The sequence below is a fragment of the Eptesicus fuscus genome, chromosome 15, assembly GCF_027574615.1.
Source record: "Eptesicus fuscus isolate TK198812 chromosome 15, DD_ASM_mEF_20220401, whole genome shotgun sequence".
Classification (NCBI taxonomy): Eukaryota; Metazoa; Chordata; class Mammalia; order Chiroptera; family Vespertilionidae; genus Eptesicus; species Eptesicus fuscus.
The window spans coordinates 71,830,830-71,850,089 of NC_072487.1; the positions used below are offsets into that span (position 1 = coordinate 71,830,830).

Genomic DNA, 19,260 nt, shown 5'->3' on the forward strand with positions numbered 1-19,260 from the left:
TAATACTTGCGGATTTCTCAGCAGTACCGTAAGCGGAAGCGAGAGCCCGTGTTGGGTGAAGAACAAATTTCCCGGAAGGCGTTTGGCCGCACCGCGGTTGTCCAGGTAGCCGACTGGGCAGGCTAGAGCGGAAGGGGCGCCGCTGGCCGCCCGCGGGAACTACCAGTCCCAGGGGTCCCCGCGGCTCCGCGCACGCGCGATGGCCTGGCGGCAGCGCCACCGCAGGACGCAGGGAAGCCTGCTAGCGAGTGGCGGCGACGGCGGCGGCGGTGGCAGTTCGCGGAGAGGGTGACTGCTCCGAGGCCGGGTGGCGATCGGGCGGAGACCTCGGTTCCTTTCTTCGCATGATCCTCTTGGTGAGTGTCCGTCCTCAGTTAACCCGCGCCGAGTGCACGACTCCCTGTCTAGTGACCGGGCTGCTCCGGCCTTGGGCCGCAGCCTGCGCCTGACGGCCGGGCCGAGGGGTTCAGCTGACCCCTGGGCCCTTCCCTCCAGTGTCAAGGGAAGTGGGGGTGGGGAGAGTCACTGTTAGGCCGAGGGGAGAGGTGCTGCGGCGTGCCGGGGCCAGGGCGGGCTGGGGCGGGGAGGGGAGGGTCGCGTGGGGGATGGGATGCGAGGCGGAGCAGGTAGGGAACCGGGTATGGGAGGCGAGAGTGAGATGGAATGTCTTCTGAGTGCCGCTGGTGAAGACGTCGTGCTTCGGGGACTCTTGACAAGCGGGACTCACCCATCTGGCGGGCAGCCCAATTGCCAAAAACACACACTATACTAGGTATCTTTCCATTTGCTGTTGGAGGTATGGGAGTGAGGGGCTGTCGGTTGCTTTCATCTCCTTTCCTTCAATTTCACCTTTTACTGACTGGCAGAATTCAAATGGGTGCGCTGGCGAGGCAAACCGTAGAAATAAACAGGGCTCTGTGAATAAGTCTGCATAAAAACAGGGAAGTGTGATGATTTGTTCAGATTAGAGCTAGGTCAAAGGAGATTTCAGTGTTTTTATTTTTAAATTGGTGACAAAAATCAGTTTGAGCAAAGATTTGAGCTAGAAAGGCTTTTTAACCTGAGATTCACTGGTTGGTTGGTGACTAGAACTGACGGGGGTCTGGGGTGGGGTGGGGGGAGGAGGTGAGGGAGGGTCCTTGAGCTAGAATGAGGATAACTGTAATTTATTATTTCCTGCAATTATGAATGTAGGTAATAAACCACAGTAGAATTAACAATGTCTGGGCTTTTGTCACAATAAAAATTATAGATATTATTGTATAAAGCTTACAAATGTTGCAGATATCTCAAAATATCACTTATGCTTATAATTTCTTCAAATTTATGGTATTGCTAGACTCACTGTTAGATCTTGTTATTTTATGTGATGATAAAACTGCACATATATTACTATATCAGGGTTTATATGTATTCCTGAAATAGAAATACATTTTTTGGGATATATAAATCTGCCTGGAAGAATATTTGAATCATTGAATGAGAAAGAAGACAAGCAGATAGGATGATAAATGTAGGTGAAAGAGGGAATTTTGTAATGAGGGAAGTAAAAGAAAAGACTTGGTTGGCTGAGACCAGAGTAATAGTTTTGAAAGATAGAATAGACCACAGATATTTCATTCAGGGTTCTGGGGAATCAGCAGAATAATCTGAGGAAGAAAGGGTATTGAATGCTTTGGCTTTGAAATGTTCGTATTATTGCATCTCCTAGTTCCAAGTGATGAAGTTCTCCAAGCTCTTGTGTAAGCCTGTGATAGGAAGTTTTAGTGTGTGCTGGTTTCCTTTAAATCATATGAATAGTGTGGCTTTTTAAAGAATTGTGTCCTTAAGTGAAAAGCCTCATGATCTCTCTTCAGATATATTTTCCTATTGCTATTACCTTCTTTTTATATTTGATAGAAAGTAAATGTGCAGAATTTAGAATTGGAGAGTTGGTAAGTCATTTATTTTGAAATTCCATTTAACATTTTTGCAGTTCTTCTTCATTTTGGCATCAGACTTCTCCCTGACATGTCACTAAACATTTTTTTTCACAATATGTGTGACTTGAAATGTGCACCTGTTTGTAAAGCACCTGTCAACATCTGGTGTGAGACCTTCCCCCACCCCCCAAGTAATAGCCATGATGGAAAACCACTGCAGCAAACTTTTTCTGGAAAAAATCCAGGGGGAGTGGCGTGGTATGGAAAGATGAGGAAGAGTATTTTATGAAGCAAATGTTGGTTCTGGAATAGTTTATGTTGAACACGCCATATTACAAATCACTGCCTTGGGAGGTTTTGCCTGGTGCTTTCTGTGTCCTTACACTGTCCTCTTGTCATTCTTTGTCTCCTGTCCCTACATTTTATTTATAGCATCTCTCTATCTGGTAACATATAATTTGTATATCTATTTAGTATTTTAGTCTTTGTCTCCCCATTCAAATGTCAGCTCTGTGAGAATAGGAACTTTGTCTTCACCACTGAGCTGGAATAGTGGCTGGCACATAATACGTACTCAGTAAATATTTGCTGAGTCAGTAAATGAATAAGTTAATTTATAATGCTAGGTTTTTTATTTCTAGGAATCAAACATATCCATTTCACATACATATGTACATATATGTATGTATACATTTTAATCCTCACCTGAGGATATTTTTCCATTGATTTTAGAGAGAGTGGAAGAGAGAGGGAAAGACAGAGAGAAACATTGATGTGAGAGAAACACATTGATTGGTTGCCTTCTGCACACGCCCTGACCAGGGCTGGGGCCAGGGAGGAGCCTGCAATCGAGGTGCATGCCTTTGACTGGAATCGAACCCGGGACCCTTTGGTCTGCAGGCCGACGCTCTATCCACTGAGCCAAACTGGCTAGGACTAAATATATTTTTTTATTAATTTCATGCCAGAGAGGAAGGGAGAGGGAGAGAGAGAGATTGAAACATCAGTGATGAGAGAGAATCCTGTATACCCCCTCCTGAAACATCAACAACGTGGCTTTCATTCAATAATGGAGCTCGAAACCCGCAACCCAGCATGTTCCTGGACCTGAAATTGAACCATGACATCCTGCTTCATAGGTTGACACTCAACCACTGAGCCATGCTGGCCGGGCTAAAACATACCCATTTTTAAAATTTTGTAAATAGTATTACGTATGTATGCTGGATTGAATTTGAACTTTTTTATTTTATATCTGTATTATTTAATATAATTAATTAATTAAAATAATTAATTGATTAAAAAAAGATTTTTAAAATACATTTTTAGAGAGAGGAAGGGAGAGAGAAAGAGAAACATCCAGGTGAAAGCAGAACATTAATCTCTGCCTCCTACACACTCCCTACTGGGGATGGAGCCCACAAACCTGGGCATGAGCCCGACTGGAACGGAACCAGCAAACTTTCAGTGCACAGGACGATGCCCAACTGAGCCACACAGGCCATGGCTTTGTTTTGGGGAAACATCAAAGATGAGAGAGAATCATTGACCACCTGCCTCCTGCATGTCCCACACTGGAGATCGAGCCTGCAACCCGAGCATGTGCCCTGACTTGGGAGTTGAACTGTGACCTCTTGGTTCATAAGTCAGTGCTCAACCACTGAGCAATGCTGGCCAGGCCAGTTTTTGTTTTTGACCCAGGATTCAATTAAGGATCTTGTATTTAGTTGCCTGCTTGTATATAAAATACTTTTTCAGTTTCTTTTGGGTCTCTTATGATAGTAAGCATCCAGACCAGTTTTTTTGTAAGATGCCCCTTAGTTTGATTCGTCTGATCTTCATGATCAGATCCGTGTTAAACATTTGGGGCTGGAATGCTACATAGGTGATTTCAGGTCTCTTTTAATGTATCACACACACAGTGAAATTGCTCACGTGGAATCTGAAGTCAATGTACTGGAGAAGAACCAGAGAGCAAACAAATCTAGTTTTGAATTCCTTCTCTGCTGCATAATAGCTGAATGATTAGGCAGTAAGTTATGTGACTTTTCTAAACCTGGTTTCTCATCTGTAAAATGGAGGTGACAAATACTTATCACATAGGATTAAATCTAGTAATATGTGGGAAACTGCAACAACATGGCTTTCATTCAATAATTGCTAGTTATCTTTTGGCGTTCCAGCTCTCAGACGACTTTCACTCTTTTCCACTCACTTTGGCACCACATCCCTGACTTTGAAACAAACCCTGCTCCTCTGGTGCCTTCTGGCCACTATCACAATGCCATCACTTCCCACTTCGCTCAGCTGGCGCCACTGAGTTTATGAGCTGGCACACAGCGCTTACCACCTTACAAGGGTGATGCAGCCGATAATGTCATCCTGGAAATTGCAGCAATATATATTAACTTCATTCTTGGTTCAGTTCACACTACAACATTTATCACTCTTTAAATGTGCTTCAGTTTAAATTAGTTTTATTTGGAAAAATTACCCCTAATATTTGTAGAAAATTGAAGAGGGAAAGTGGATATATCCTAATAGTAAGACATTTCATTTGATGTTTAAATTTTTTTAGGAGTGAGTGTACTGGGAAGAGTTGGTTACATTATACTAGGATTCTCTAAGGTAAAGTATGATTTTTAAATATTATTATTATTTTGGTAAAAGCTTGATATAGGTGGAATCCTTCTTACTTGTTTAGGAAAGACCAGTACTTGAAAAAAATTTTCTCAAATGGTGAAAAAATTTTTTTTCCTCCCCTTAAACTTTCTGGTTTTTCACCACACATGTTTTCTTCCCTGGAGTTAATGTTTTCTTAGGCAAGAAGGATTTCAGTATTTTTTTTACATTTGAACTGCCTAGCTTGTGTCTGCATAGAATTATTTGTGGTTTAGCTCTTTAAGTAATCCTAATCAAAATGTTTTCATTTGTAAAAGAATTGGAAACCCCTAATTTCTGTACCATGTATATATTTTTAGAAGAAGCTTTAGGTACAAAGCTGTTTGATTTTTGTTTTTTAAAATTATAGGTAATTAAAATTTCCTTCTTTATGCATACCTCTGGTTTTTCAGAATGTTTTACTATGTATTCAGACTTTGTAAAAACATTTTCAGAAGGGCAGTATTTCATTGTTCCTAAGCTGAAACCATGTGTTGAACTCTGCAATGCAGTGGTCAAAGGAAGTGGTGAATATCTGTTGACACTTCAAGTTCTCTTATTTAATATGTATGAATGAGTGGTTGAGCAAATGTTTAAAAAAAAATGACAGGTTTTTTTAGGGATCTCTCTAATGTCTTTTTTTTTTTTTTTAAGTTTGAATATGAAACTTCAACGTGTATACCTTTTTTGTAAGCCATTTTTTACATGTAAGGCTTTAAGCATACTGTTGTACCGTGAAAACAGGCAAGATGTCTGTCTGCTCATTAATCTAAGATGACTGTCCTGAAGGTGCTTGCTTGGTCTTGCTCCCAGGCAACGCTGGTACACCCACGCCGCAGACTAGTGGAAGGCATGTTGTCAAACGTGTTCAGTTCTTCTTCCTTATTAATTTGTTTTCAGTATATTTTCTGTGAGTCTTTAAAAGGATTAAATTGTTCTTTTTCTATTAGAGACAAAAAAATTAGTCGAGGGATATTAGCCTTATTTTAGGGTCAGAGTCGAATTATCTTCCCAAGCAATCTTAATTTTATGCAAATACATGTATTTTGAAAGTTTAAAAAAATATATATATTTTATTGATTTTTTACAGAGAGGAAGAGAGAGGGATAGAGAGTTAGAAACATGGATGAGAGAGAAACATCGATCAGCTGCCTCTTGCACACCCCCTACTGGGGATGTGCCCACAACCAAGGTACATGCCCTGGACCGGAATTGAACCTGGGACCCTTGAGTCCTCAGACCCACGCTCTATCCACTGAGCCAAACCGGTTTCGGCCCCTACTGGGAATGTGCCCGCAACCAAGGTACATGCCCTTGACCGGAATTGAACCTGGGACCTTTCAGTCCGCAGGCCGACGCTCTATCCACTGAGCCAAACCGGTTTCGGCTATTTTGAAAGTTTTTAGAACGTATGCTAAATTAATCTATTTTCAACCCACTTTGAACTGCTTTCACTTTCTAATATAGGACTGTGACCCATCTCTTGAGTTTACTTCCATTATTTATAAATCCTGACTACTTCTCAAAAATGCATCAGGTCTAAAAGTCATAGCACTTAAAGATTTGCAAAATGTTTATAAATACTGATTTCTGTATCAGAAAAACTTAGGAAAGAATAGATTAATTCTTTTTGAACATTTATTTCATTTTTACCACCTCCTTTAGAACCCAAGGCATCTTTTTTGTTGTTGTTGTTGTTAATTCTCACCCAAGGATAGTTTTCCATTGCTTTTTAGAAAGAGGGGAGAGGGGAGAGGGAAGAGAGAGGGAGAGAGAGGGAGGGGGAGAGAAACATCGATGTGAGAGAGACACATCAATTGGTTGCCTCCTGCACATGCCCCGTCCAGGACCAAGGATAGAGCCTGTAACCTAGGTGCATGCCCTTGACCGGAATTGAACCTGCCGATGCTCTATCCACTGAGCCAGATCGGCTAGGGCAAACCCAAGGAATCTTTGATTCCTTTAAAACAAAATGCCTTTTAATATCTCACTATTCAAGGTTGTGATGGGCTAACTTGGATTCTGATGGAAAGTGACTTACTAAGCCTCTCTATGAGTAAGTTTCTGTTCCATCATTTCAAAACATCATAATAATAGTAATGATAATAATAGGTAACACCAAGTTATTTTTTTCCTAGGTATTATATAAATTACTTAAAATTGCACATTCCATAATTCTATGGAGGTTTTTTTTTTTTTTTGTTTTTTTAAATAGTATGTTGGCCCTGTGTACCAAAAGGTGGTGGGTTCAATTCCCGGTCTGGGCATAAACCCAGGTTGCAGGCTTGATCCCCAGTCAGGGCATGAGCGGGAGGCAACCAATTGATGTTTCTCTCTCACATCAATGTTTCTCTATCTCTTTCTTTCTCTCTCATTCCCTTCCTCTCTATAAAATAAAAATATTTTAACTAATATATTTTGTGTGTGTTCCAGAAAGTTCCTTTTAGGTTAACACAGTCAGTGGTAGTAATCTTGTTTGAAATTTGATAATAGCCCTAGCCAGGTCTGCTCAGTGGTTAGAGCATCGGCCGTGGGACTGAGGGGTCTTGGGTTCGATTCCATTCAAGGGTACACACCTAGGTTGCAGACTCCATTCCCAGCAAGGTTGGGGCTTGTGCAGGAGGCAACCAGTTGATGTGTCTTTCTCACATCGATGTTTCTCTCTCTCTGTCTCTCCCCCTTCCTTCCATTCTCTCTCTTAAAAAAAAAAAAATCAATGGAATAAATATTCTCGAGTAAGGATTAACCAAAAAAGAAAGAAAGAAATTTGATAACAAATATTTTAAATTTTATGAACCACCATTCTTGGAAATGTGATGACAGCCTGCTGTTTACATGCTTCTCTTAATTTTGAGGGTGGACTCTTGTGTTTTGAAACAGGCTTTACCAGTACTACAGCTCAGCAAAAATGTAGCCGAAGCTTCCTCAAAGCATGTGGGTGGTGACGCTTCCTCTCAGAAGTTTGCAGAGGGTTCTAAGGGTTTTAGATTTTTCTTCAGTTATTTGGTATATCTTGACCTCCACATGTACTGGTATATATGTTTTAATGAGTTGTCACTAGAGATTATTGACCAGGAGGAAATTAGATTGGTGGTATTTAATTTTAGACTAATAAAAATAATGGACATTTACTGTATCTAAATGTGAAACTTCCTGATACGCACTCATTTCTGGATTGGGCAGATTTTTTTTTGTTTTGTTTGTTTGTTAATCCTCACCCAAGTATATTTTTCCATTGCTTTTTAGATAGAATAGGAGGGAGGGAGGAAGGGAGAGAGAGAGAGACAGACAGACAGACAGACAGACAGAGACAGAGAGAAACATAGATGTGAGATACATCGATCTCACAACATTGGTTGCCTCCCTCGATTGCAGCCAGAGAACGAACCTGCAGCCCAAGTATGTGTCCTTGACTGGGAATCGAACCTTTGATGCACGGGCTGACGTTCTAACCACTGAATAACACTGGCCAGAGTTGGGCAGATATTTTTGTATCATTTATTACCTCTGGGAAATAAAGGGATATCATTTTAATGCCTTTGCAGTTTTGCTTATTCATGTGTAGCTTGTTATTGGTGAACTATGTCTAGAAATTTTGGTTGCATTTGAAAAATTTCACATCTTAAATATATTATTTTCAGCCCTAGCTGGTTTGGCTCAGTGGATAGAGCATCAGCGTGCAGACTAGAGGGTCCTGGGTTCAACTCCAGTCAAGGGCACATGCCCAGGTTGTGGGCTCGATCGATCCCCAGTGGGGGGCATGCAGGAGGCAGCAGATCAGTGATTCTCTTTCATCATAGATGTTTCTATCTCTCTCCCTCTCCCTTCCTCTCTGAAATCAATAAACATATATTAAAAAATATTATATATATTATTTTCAGAGCATTTGTATAGTCTTGAGTGTTTAAGTAATTGCACTAGCAGATCTTTCAGTGGGGAAGAGCTTAGTACCAAGTTCTTATATATTTTTTTAAATTACTAAAGTAATAAGTGTCCTTTGTTTAAAAAACAATTAAAGACAATGCAAAAATGAAAGTTTTTCTTCCTCATAAATACTATATGCTTTGGGTTTTTCTTTCATCCCCCAAATTATACTTAATGCTTCTGATTCTAAGTGCTTTACATATATTAACCCACTAAACCCTCACAACTCTATGAATATGCCCTATGAAATAGGTTCTATTTTATATCCATTTACAAATGAAGAAACTGAGGCGTGGACAGGTAACTAGTCAAAGGTTGCACACCGAGTTAGCAGCAGCACTGAGATTTGAGCCCAGGTAGTTTTGCTTTACGGTGTGTGTTTTAGCCTGTGGGATCTTACCATGCATAATGTTGTGTGGTTTGTTTTTTTCACTTAATGATACATGCTAGACATCTTTCCATGTACCACTACCTCCTTCTTAATAATTATGTAGTATTCTGGGATAGAGGCGAACCGTACGTTAGTGTCTTTCAAATTTAATCTTCTTTAATATTTTCAATCCCATTAGTAATTATTTCAAGTAATATTTTGAAAATTTCAAGATTTTTGAATTGCAGTAGTGAGGATATATTAGTATTTGTTAAGTAATGCATACTAACTGTCCAGATGTTTTGCTATTCTCTCAGTTGAGTTGTGTAGTGAAACCTGGCTTACCTCATAGCTATTTGTTTTGTGTGGATTTATTATTTTTGTGGTTAGCCTGAGTAACTCTGGAAATTCAGTGGTGTGTTGGGGATAGAATTAACATCTGTTTGGATTTTATTTATTTACTTTTGTTAGGGTCTGGAGTTTTGGTGTTATACCAAGAAGTCCGTAGTATTAGTTTGAAATTTGAGTACTATCTGACTTGATATGACTTGCATCCTCCAAGTAGCCTGCCTTTCAATTCCCTGTATTTGTGCCAAGAACAGTTGTTACTATGTCCATTCTTCCTTCTACAGCGCTTTACTCTTGTTTCAAATATAACAGCTAAAGATACTAAAGTATCTCTTGTTTCCATTTTTAACCACATTGATATGCTTTTCTTTATTGTGAGGAAATATTTTTTGGTTCATTAATAACTATTTTAAATATGTTCATTGGAAAGTTAGTAGATGTTTTCAACTTAAATTCAGTTACTGTTTCTTAGTCATTTGGAACTGAGTTAGCAGCAGCTTGGTTGATAGCTAACTGGAGCATTGCTCTTCATCAGTCAGTCACTTATTAATTATTTATCAACTGAAACATTTATTCAGCACCTGCTAAATGCTAGTCCCTCTGCTAAGTAATGGGGATACCAAGAGGACTCTGTCCCTACTTCAGGGAACTTGGAGATTTGTTGAGATAACTTTTTGTTGCAAACAGTGTAAAATACAATGATAGAGATGAGCCCAAATCTGAGTTAAGAGCAGTGGTCCTCAAACTTTTTAAACAGGGGGCCAGTTCACTGTCCCTCAGACTGTTGGAGGGCCGGACTATAGTTTAAAAAAAACTGTGAACAAATTCCTATGCACACTGCACATATCTTATTTTGAAGTAAAAAAACAAAACGCAAAAACACCCGCATGTGGCCCTGCGGGCCGTAGTTTGAGGACGCCTGGTTAAGAGTAAAGGCTCCTCGGTTTGAGCTGGGCCCAGATGACTGAGTGGGATTTAACTGGCCAATGAAAAGAGAGACAAAGGATTCTAAATGGAGTATAGATAGAAATCTGGTCTGTGAAAACCACTAGAAATTATCATTAGAATGCCATGAGAATGTGGGCCCTTCAAGGGCAGACCTCACTTAGCACATAGTAGCTGTTTAATAAACATTTGTTGAAAGGAATGTGTTAAGTAACGTTTCCTGTGCTTGTCCATATTTTTGTAAGAGATGAACTCATTTTTAATACCTGGCAGTTTTTAGATCATGTGGCTTAACAAAACATTGTAAAATGAGTAAGAAACAGCTCCTGGCCCTAGCTGGCTTGGCTCAATGGATAGAGCATTGGCCTGTGGACTGGAGGGTCCCAGGTTCAGTTCCAGTCAAGGGCACATGCCAGGGTTGCGGGCTCAATCCCCAGTAGGCGGCATGCAGAAGGCAGCCAATCAATGATTCTCTCTCATCACTGATATTTCGATCTCTCTCTCTCTGAAATCAATTAAAAATAATATATTAAAAAAAAAAAAAAGAAACAGCTCCTTCGTTGAGATATGTCTTGTAAGGGAAAATACATGCAGACAAACCCTTGTAATTAAACATGATTATTTAGGGACTCTTTTCCCCTCCCCATGTGGGAGTCTGTGCTTGTTTCTCAATAAATTTCCACCCTTTGCTAAAAAAATAAAATAAACAAGATTATTTATGATTATGAAATATATTTGCAAGGGGTACCCACCTCTTCTATGGATTGGCTAGATCCCTGAAAAGTGGTAGATAATATAAATTTTCAAATTAAACTTATTCGATTGATAAAATACAGGGGCTAACATTGTAGTAGGTCATTTAAAAATGGCAGTCATGTCCTTTTTGTCCTAAGGACATTAATATGAATTTTATATAAGTACTATGAGGAAAGTGCCTATATAATGAATGAAAAAGTTACAAGGTAAAAGTTCTGTCAAGGGGCAGCCATCAGTGTATACAAATGTTTCCTATGCTTAATCTCTGAGTAACATCATGATTTTTCCCAAATCTGCATACTACCTGTACTATTACTAATTTAATGACTTCTTTTATGGATATACTTTAAAAATATTTTGGCCTGGCCAGTGTGGCTCACTGGTTGAGCATCGACCTATGAATCATTGATGTTTCTATCTTTCTCTCCCTCTCCTTTCCTCTCTAAAATCAATACAAATATTTAAACATATATATTTTGAAGGAAGCTTTATGTTACTACCAGAATGAAAGACTAACATTTCTTACCCTAAGTAAAATGCAACTTAAACATAATAAAAACAAATCAATGTTATAAAACCTAGCTAGCTGCTGTTCGCAGAGGGTAGTGAAGTTGAGGCCTGCCATCCTTTAATTAAAAGGAGCGATTAGGAAGTGTTAGGGAAGAGTTGAAGACAGATCCAGCACCTTGCTTAGATTTTCTCCATGATGTAAACAGAAGGACCAAAGAGACTCAGTGAAGTAACTTTCCCTCTTAGTGATTCCATGTTGTTTAGTGTCATGGGGAGAAAGGGATGCACTCTGTTGGCCAGTGATTCCCCCAGAACTTGACAGAGGGAAGAGATTTGGAGGCTGGGCCTTAAAGGATAAATCTGGAAGCATACGGGCCTCTTAGACCTGTATAATAGCATCTGCAAATATTAAAGATTAGGAAATGATATGGCAGCAATATCTGATTTGGGAGGAGAGGAAGTGGAGAAATGTTAGGAGATGAGATAGATGTAAAAAGAAGGATTTAAGGGATTAATCCCTGGTAACTTTTTCTAAACTTTCACACATGCTTACTTCGTAGAATTTGAGGGAATTTACATTATTTATTTAGCCCTGAAGTCCAACTAATCCTGACTTTGTCAGTTAGTTTGAAACTTTCAAAGAAAGGGGGGTTGTCCAGATACTGACATATATTAATAGTTGTTGAAAGAGGGGGGTAATTAGAAGTGACCTTGACCACAAATAAAAGCTGGGTGAGCCCGATACACCTGGATTCTACGCTCAGCTTTGCCAGTTGTTAATTTGACCTTGGGCACATTATTATTATTAATTTTTTTTTGGGGGGGCACATTATTTAATTTCCTCCGTTTCCTCATCTGTGAAATGTGTATAAGAATGCCTACCTTACCGTTCTCTCTCCCTTTCTCTCTGAAATCTGTAAAAATATATTTTAGCCCAGCTGGTGTGGCTCAGTGGATAAGCATTGACCTATGAACCAGGAGGTCAGGGTTCGATTCCTGGTTAGGGCGCATGCCTGGTTGTGGGCTCGATCCCCAGTAGGGAGCCTGCAGGAGGCAGCTGATCAGTGATTCTCAACGTATATGTTTCTATCTCTCTCTCCCTTTCCCTTCCTCTCTGAAATAAAAAAATTAAAAAATATATATATATTTAAAAGTTATTGTTGGACTTACTAGAATAATAAAGAGATGATTAGTTTGTTTACTTGAAGTCTAGCTGATACTTAGAATTTAGAACTATTAGATGCATATCATTAACTTAGAATGTCTTTACTAGGTGTACCGGTTAATAATGGTGGATTTTGTAATCAAAGAAAACACGATAATTTCAAGAGAAACATCAAAAGTGCTTTATTCAAAGTAATGTCCATCTCTAGCTACACATTTCCTCCATCTTTCAGGTAATTTGTGGATACCGTCCCAATAGAACTTTTCTTGTTTAGAGGCAAACCATTCAGAGACCCAGTTTTCCACTTCTTTGTACGTTTTGAAGTGCTGCTCAGAAAGTGCGTGTGCCATCGATCAGAACAAGTGGTAATCTGAAGGAGCAAAGTCTGGTGAATACAGTGGATGGGTTAATACTTCCCAAGCAAGATCTTTTAACGTGTCTTTAACTGGTTTTGAAGTGTGTGATGGTGTGTCATCATGAAGCAAAATTACTTTGCCGTGTCTTCTGGAACATTCTGGTTGTTTCACAGTCAAAGCATGGTTCAAATAGATTATTTGTTTTCGGTAGTGATCAGTATTAACGTTTTCACCTGGTTTTAGAAGCTCATACATAATACACCACACCTTCCTGATCCCACCAAACGCAGAGCATTGTCTTCTTTCTGAAGCGATTTGGCCTTGCAGTCGATGTTGATGGTTGACCTGGATCAACCCATGATTTTGTGCATTTGAGATTCTCAAAATAAATCCACTTTTCATCACCAGTCACAATTCGATGCAAAAAAGACTTTCTTTCATGCCGTTAAAAGCAACATTTTACTGATGACTTTTCGGTTTTCCATTTGTCTTTCGTTCAGTTGATGTGGCACCCATTTTCCTTCCTTTAAAATCTTTCCCATTGCTTGTAAACGATCGGAAATTGTTTGCTGAGCAACATTTAATCTTTCTGCAAGTTGTTTTTGGGTTTAACACGCATCTTCATCCAATAATGCTTGTAATTGTTGGTCTTTGAACTTTTTCGGTTGACCTGGACATTCTTTGTCTTTCACATCGAAATCATCACTTTCAAAGCTTTTAAACCAGCATTCACAAGTATCTTGAGATGGAGCATGTTCACCATAAGCTTCCCGAAGTATTCAGCAGCACTTTTCTTCAAAATAATGAATTAAAACTTCCCGCAAATGCTCTTTTTATGGCACGAAATTCGACATTTTTAAGCTTAAAAATATCTATGATAACACCTTCAGCAAATTTGACATATGAAGTTTTTTTTAAATTTAAAAAATATATATTTATTGATTTAAGAGAGGAAGGGAGAAGGAGAGAGAGAAACATCAATGATGAGAGAGAATCATCAATCGGCTGCCTCTAGAGTCCTTCTCTTGAGTCACAAGAGTTTGTTCAGGCACAGTTGCTAACATTTATAATGTGTATCCTCCTTGGAACTTTTCATGCTTTTCTAATTCACACATTTCACCTTATCAGGCTGTGCTTCCTTTCTGTGCTCTGTGTTAGAGTAGGCATGTTTGCTTATCAGGAGTTGGCAAACCCTTTCTGTAAAGGGCCAGATAGTAAATATTTTAGGCTTTGTGGGCCATATGGACTCTGGCACCTGTTCAACTCTGCCACTGTAGCATGAAAGCAGTTTTAGATAATGTATAAACAAGTGGGCATGACTCTGTTCCAATAAAACTTTATGTATACAGACTGGCAGCCAGCTGAATTCGGCCCATGGGCCTTAGTTTGCCATTGTGGAAGGATTTAGAAACCCAGTGCACTTTGCTCTTTCAACTGAAATCTCCCCATTAAAATCTTGTCAATTTGGGCTCTCAGTGATAAGTGTTCATAACATGAGTTCAAAAGCTTAAGATCTGATTTAACTTGCATGGGTATAATCAACTTTATTTTGTAGAAATGTGATAAGCGGAACTGAATTTAATGTTCTGTATTTTAAAAGTCTAATTTTTGACCACTCCAAAAAGAAATGATCTAGCTTGGGAAATGTTTGCAAATTTCAGGATACAAATTCTTGTTGTGATTGACCTGGACAGAAATACAGATCAGGCGAAATTAAGACCTGGTGGTCCAGGGTAGATTTTGATGGAGTTGGCTGTAGGGGTCGATGGAAGGGAGAGAGATCTTGCCAAATACATGAGAAGTTTTCTGGGGTTTCCATTTTTTAATCCTGCTGTTGGAAGCCTGGAGAATTAATCAAGGGGTGATCTTAATTGAGCACACAGCCTCACTTCTGACTCCTGCAGATGATTTAGTATATTCTGGCATTTGGGAGGGTTTGGGAAGGTTTTTATCAAAGTGCTTTGAAAATACTAACCTGTCAGCATAGGATAGGTTGAAGAGAGAAGAATTAGGCAGAGAAACACATTAGGAAATTTTTTTCAATTGTCTGGATTCCTGTGACTAGGGAGCCCTGACCAATGTGGCTCAGTGGGTTGGGTATTGTCACGTGCACCAGGAGGTTGTGGTTTGATTTCTGGTTAAGGGACATTCCTGGGTGGTGGGGGCTTGTAGGAAGCAGCCAATCAATGTTTCTCTCTCATGTCGATATTTCTCTCTCTTTCCCTTTGCCTTCCTCTCTCTATATAAAAAAATAAAAATCAATGAAAACTTTTTTTTTAACCCTTTGCACTCGCTTGCTTTTTTCTCGATTCCTTTATTCTACTAGGGATTTAATTTTTTTAAATACCCCAGATTTTACAAAGCGCGGCAGTAGAATAAAAAACTGGAGTTTCTTTTCATACAAACTTATTTATTTGGATTTTTTAATATTTCAAATTATTGACACATTCAAAGAGTAATTTTAATCTCGACATCCAAGTGCAAAAGGTTACGTATTGTTTTGGAGGGGAGGCCACTATCTGTTATTTGACAGCGTTCTGACCTGCTTATAAAAAGAAAAGCAATAAAGCTTATAATTTTTGGACTTGATTAAAGAAAAAGTCCTTAGCAAATTTGTCTGGACAGTGCTTGCTTTGGCAGCACATATACTAAAATTGGAATAATACAGAGAAGATTAGCATGGCCCCCTGAGCAAGGACGACACGCAAATTTGTGAAGCGTTCCATATTTTTTTTAAAATGTCTCTACAAAAATGTCTTTGAAGACATTGAGGCTATTGAAGGGTTTGGAAGGTGAGTTCTGGTTTAGATTAGGTGGAACTTTCAAGTGTTAATTTTTTAACTGCAGCAACATTTGAAGGTTTTAATTTCTGAATTGCATAAAGTGGTTCATGTTTTGCTGTCATTGGAAACATTTGATGTATCCTCTCTTCTTGAACAGTATTTTGGTTGTAATTAGACTGTGAGCTCCTTGAGATTAGGGGACCTGGCGAGTGCCTACAGTGCCAAGTCCAGCAAAAACTCAATCATGTTTTTTGTTGAATTAAATTGTATTAAAGCAGCAAGAAGGGCACCATTTGAGAAGTTCTAAAATACTTTTTCCTGTTTTCTCATTATGAAAAATTTAGGATACACAGAAACAGTTGAAGGATAGCACAGTGATCACCATATACCCACCACCCAGATTCAACAGTTGTTTAAGTTTTACTTTTGATATTTTTTCTGAATCATGTACAAGAAATTGCAGAAATTGTAACACTTCCTCATACTTGTGTGTGCATCTCCTAAAAATAAGATCTTTTCCTGTGTAACCACAGGATTTCTGAGTCATTCTTGTAGAGATCAGGGTAATAGTGTACTAACTCTGTCACCTCTGTGTGGCCTTGCACAAGTTATTTGATATTTCTGACCTCAGTTTCCTAAGCTGCAAGTACCTATCTCAGGAGGGATATTATAAAGGTTAAGTGTGTGATATTAGAACCATAGCAGGCACAGTTTTAAGTTTATAAAGCATTTTCTCATATAAATTCTCAATTGTGGTGAAGAACACCACACCCACCATTGTTCCCAGAGTGGGAAACTTCTCCCTCACCTTCCCCATATGTAGGTGTCAACAAATCTCATAATTTCTACCTCCTAACATCTCCCAATTTTGTCCTGTTCTTTCCATTGATACTGCAACAATTCTTGTGTATCAACAATTTCTTTTTTTTTTTAAATATATTTTATTGATTTTTTTACAGAGAGGAATAGAGAGTTAGAAACATTGATGAGAGAGAAACATCGATCAGCTGCCTCCTGCACAACCCCCACTGGGGATGTGCCCGCAACCTAGGTACATGCCCCCGACCGGAATCGAACCCGGGACCCTTCAGTCCGCAGGCCGACGCTCTATCCACTGAGCCAAACCGGTCTCGGCTGTATCAACAATTTCTTAATCTGTCTTCATCTAGTTCCATTTCCCCAGACTCATCCCCACCTCCTCACCCTTTTCTTTCTTTTTTATTTTGAGAGAGAAAGATACGCTTCGATTTGTTGTTCCACTTATTATGCATTCATTGGTTGATTCTTGTATGTGCTCTGACCAGGGTTTGAATCTGCAACCTTGGCGTATTGGGACGATGCTCTAACCAGTTAAATTACCCAGCTAGGTCTCTTCATCCTTTTCCTTACTGCCAGAGTTTATGTTCTCAAATACAAATTTAATCATATTAACTCCCTTTAAAACTCTTTTCCCAGCACCTACAGTGCCAAGTCCAAATCTCTTAACTCTAGCTATGTATCTTCTGTCTCTGTAGCCTTATCTCTCATTATACACTTCCTCCCCTTCTCCCACCTCACTCTTAACACACACACAAACACATGTGCCCCCAAAGTAGTATGCCCCACTTTGTTCTCTAAATATATTCTGTGTTACATACCTCTGTGCTTTTGCTAATTGGCTTCCTCTGTTTGGAATTCTGCCCCCACCTACCATCCTCTTTATGGCTGGCAGAACTTGACTTTTAAGACTAGGTGCAGGTATTTAACTCCTCAGTCGTTCCTTCTCTCTTGTCCCTACTCTACATTGTAGTCTTATAAGTAGTAGTAGTCTATAAGTAGTAGCATAATACTCATAATATTTTCGGGCAGCCATTTACTGCATGTCTGTCTCAGTGTAGTAGATTGAAAAGTCCTTGAAGGCACACACTAGTTTTTATCCTTTTTCGGATCCCTAGTATCTAATATGTTGCTTGTACCAGACACAAAACAAATGTAGGTATCATGTCCACGTTTTGTGGATGAAAAAAAAATTGAGGTTCAGAGAATATGCATTATGTACCCAATGTAGCAGAACTAATTAATGAAGCATACAGCTCTTTAAGGGCCCATTTCAGTACTGCTTTCATTAATTATACTACTTCAAATAATTACAACATTTGATGAGTGATTCTGTGCTTAGTCTATGGACTTAGAGCCCCCTAGAGGATCTTAGAGTTCCCACATGGAAGTCTACAAAGTCATATGCATTTTCTGTAGACTGAGTTAGTAAGGTTATATACGTGTATGTATGCATGTCACCAATTTTTGGAATGTACACAGATGTCCTTGTGACTAATAGTGAATTGTCTTGGTGAAGTAGACATACTTATATCTTTTCAGAAGAAAGTAGGAGGGGGCTTTAACCATATAGAAGAGTTGGAATAACATCTTTGCATAGTTTACTAGGGAATTGATAAGGTACAAGAAAGTAGTTTTTGAAAGCAATTAAATTCAGATTGATGGTAATATCAGAAATTTTCCAAGTCATCAGTAGTTCATTAAAATAAAAGAAAGTAAAAAATTTTCTGAAGCCAAACATAATTAAAAGTTGTTAAATCTATTTCTTTAAATAAGGTGGTTTTAAATATATTTTCAGCTGGTGCCATAATGTTTAAATTTTTTGACTTAGCACCAAAATATTTTATATATATGGATACGTTTTCATTGGATCTCTAAATACATTGAAAGTTCTGTGGTCCAGGTTGTCTTCTCTTTTCAGATCTAAATTCACTACACATTGTATTTTATCACTTCCAAATAGGTCCATTAAGAGCACTTAAGAATCTGACTGGCTGGAACCACTCTCCACCCCCCCCCCCCAGCTTTATTGAGATGTAATTGAAATATAATGTATATTTAAGGCATATAATGTGATACAAGTATGTATTGTAAAATGTTGACCATAGTAAGGTTTAGTCAACACATCCTTCACCTCACATAATATCATTTTCCTGTTGTGTTGTTATGGTGAGAACATTAAAGCTTTATTCTCATAGCAACTTATGAGTATACAATCATCGTGCTTAATTCTTAATGAGAAGTGTTTCTCTAACTTAATGACTGCCTGCTGTCTGGACACAGTGTTGTATTCTGCTCCCTAGGCCACAGGCACTTCTACTGTTGATATAAAGCATTTGTGGTCTGGCAGGCATTCTAGGTTTAAGGGCATAGCTTAAATAATAATGCTTTAAAATATGTGTGCTATTTTAGCTACTAGGTAAACAAGAATTGTGTGATGGCATTCATTCCTTTGGCAAATATTTATTCACATCCTGCTGTGAACCAGGCCCTCTCCTCAGCCCTGAAATTACAGAAATGAGTGAACAAAACCGACAAGCCGTGGCTCTGGTGGCCCTACCTTTTGGTGGGGGAGCCATGCTCTAAGCATGATGAGCATGCAAGTGGGAATCTGTGATAGAATTCTAGATAGGGGCCAGTGCTTTAGAAGAGGCCGGGAGAAGGAATAGGAAGTGGTATTTTCTAGTTTAGAAAGAGTTCTTTG

The 19,260-nt window shown here is 39.0% G+C and overlaps 1 protein-coding gene and 1 non-coding gene across 5 annotated transcripts in view; both read left to right on the top strand.

The window, feature by feature from the left end:
- Positions 1-259: 259 nt before the first annotated feature.
- Positions 260-19,260, top strand: part of GAPVD1 (GTPase activating protein and VPS9 domains 1) — a 57,362-nt gene continuing 38,361 nt past the window's right edge. For 3 of the 4 annotated variants that reach the window (XM_028130845.2, XM_008155296.2, XM_008155298.2), the window contains exon 1: positions 260-356. The gene's annotated coding sequence lies outside the window, so the exon portion shown is untranslated. Of the gene's footprint in view, positions 357-4,500; positions 4,551-19,260 lie in introns of all 4 variants that reach the window. The other variant, XM_054726906.1, reaches the window with a different exon arrangement.
- LOC114227704 (U6 spliceosomal RNA) lies at positions 15,582-15,689 on the top strand. The gene has a single exon (XR_003613781.2). It is a non-coding gene; the product is annotated as a U6 spliceosomal RNA (small nuclear RNA).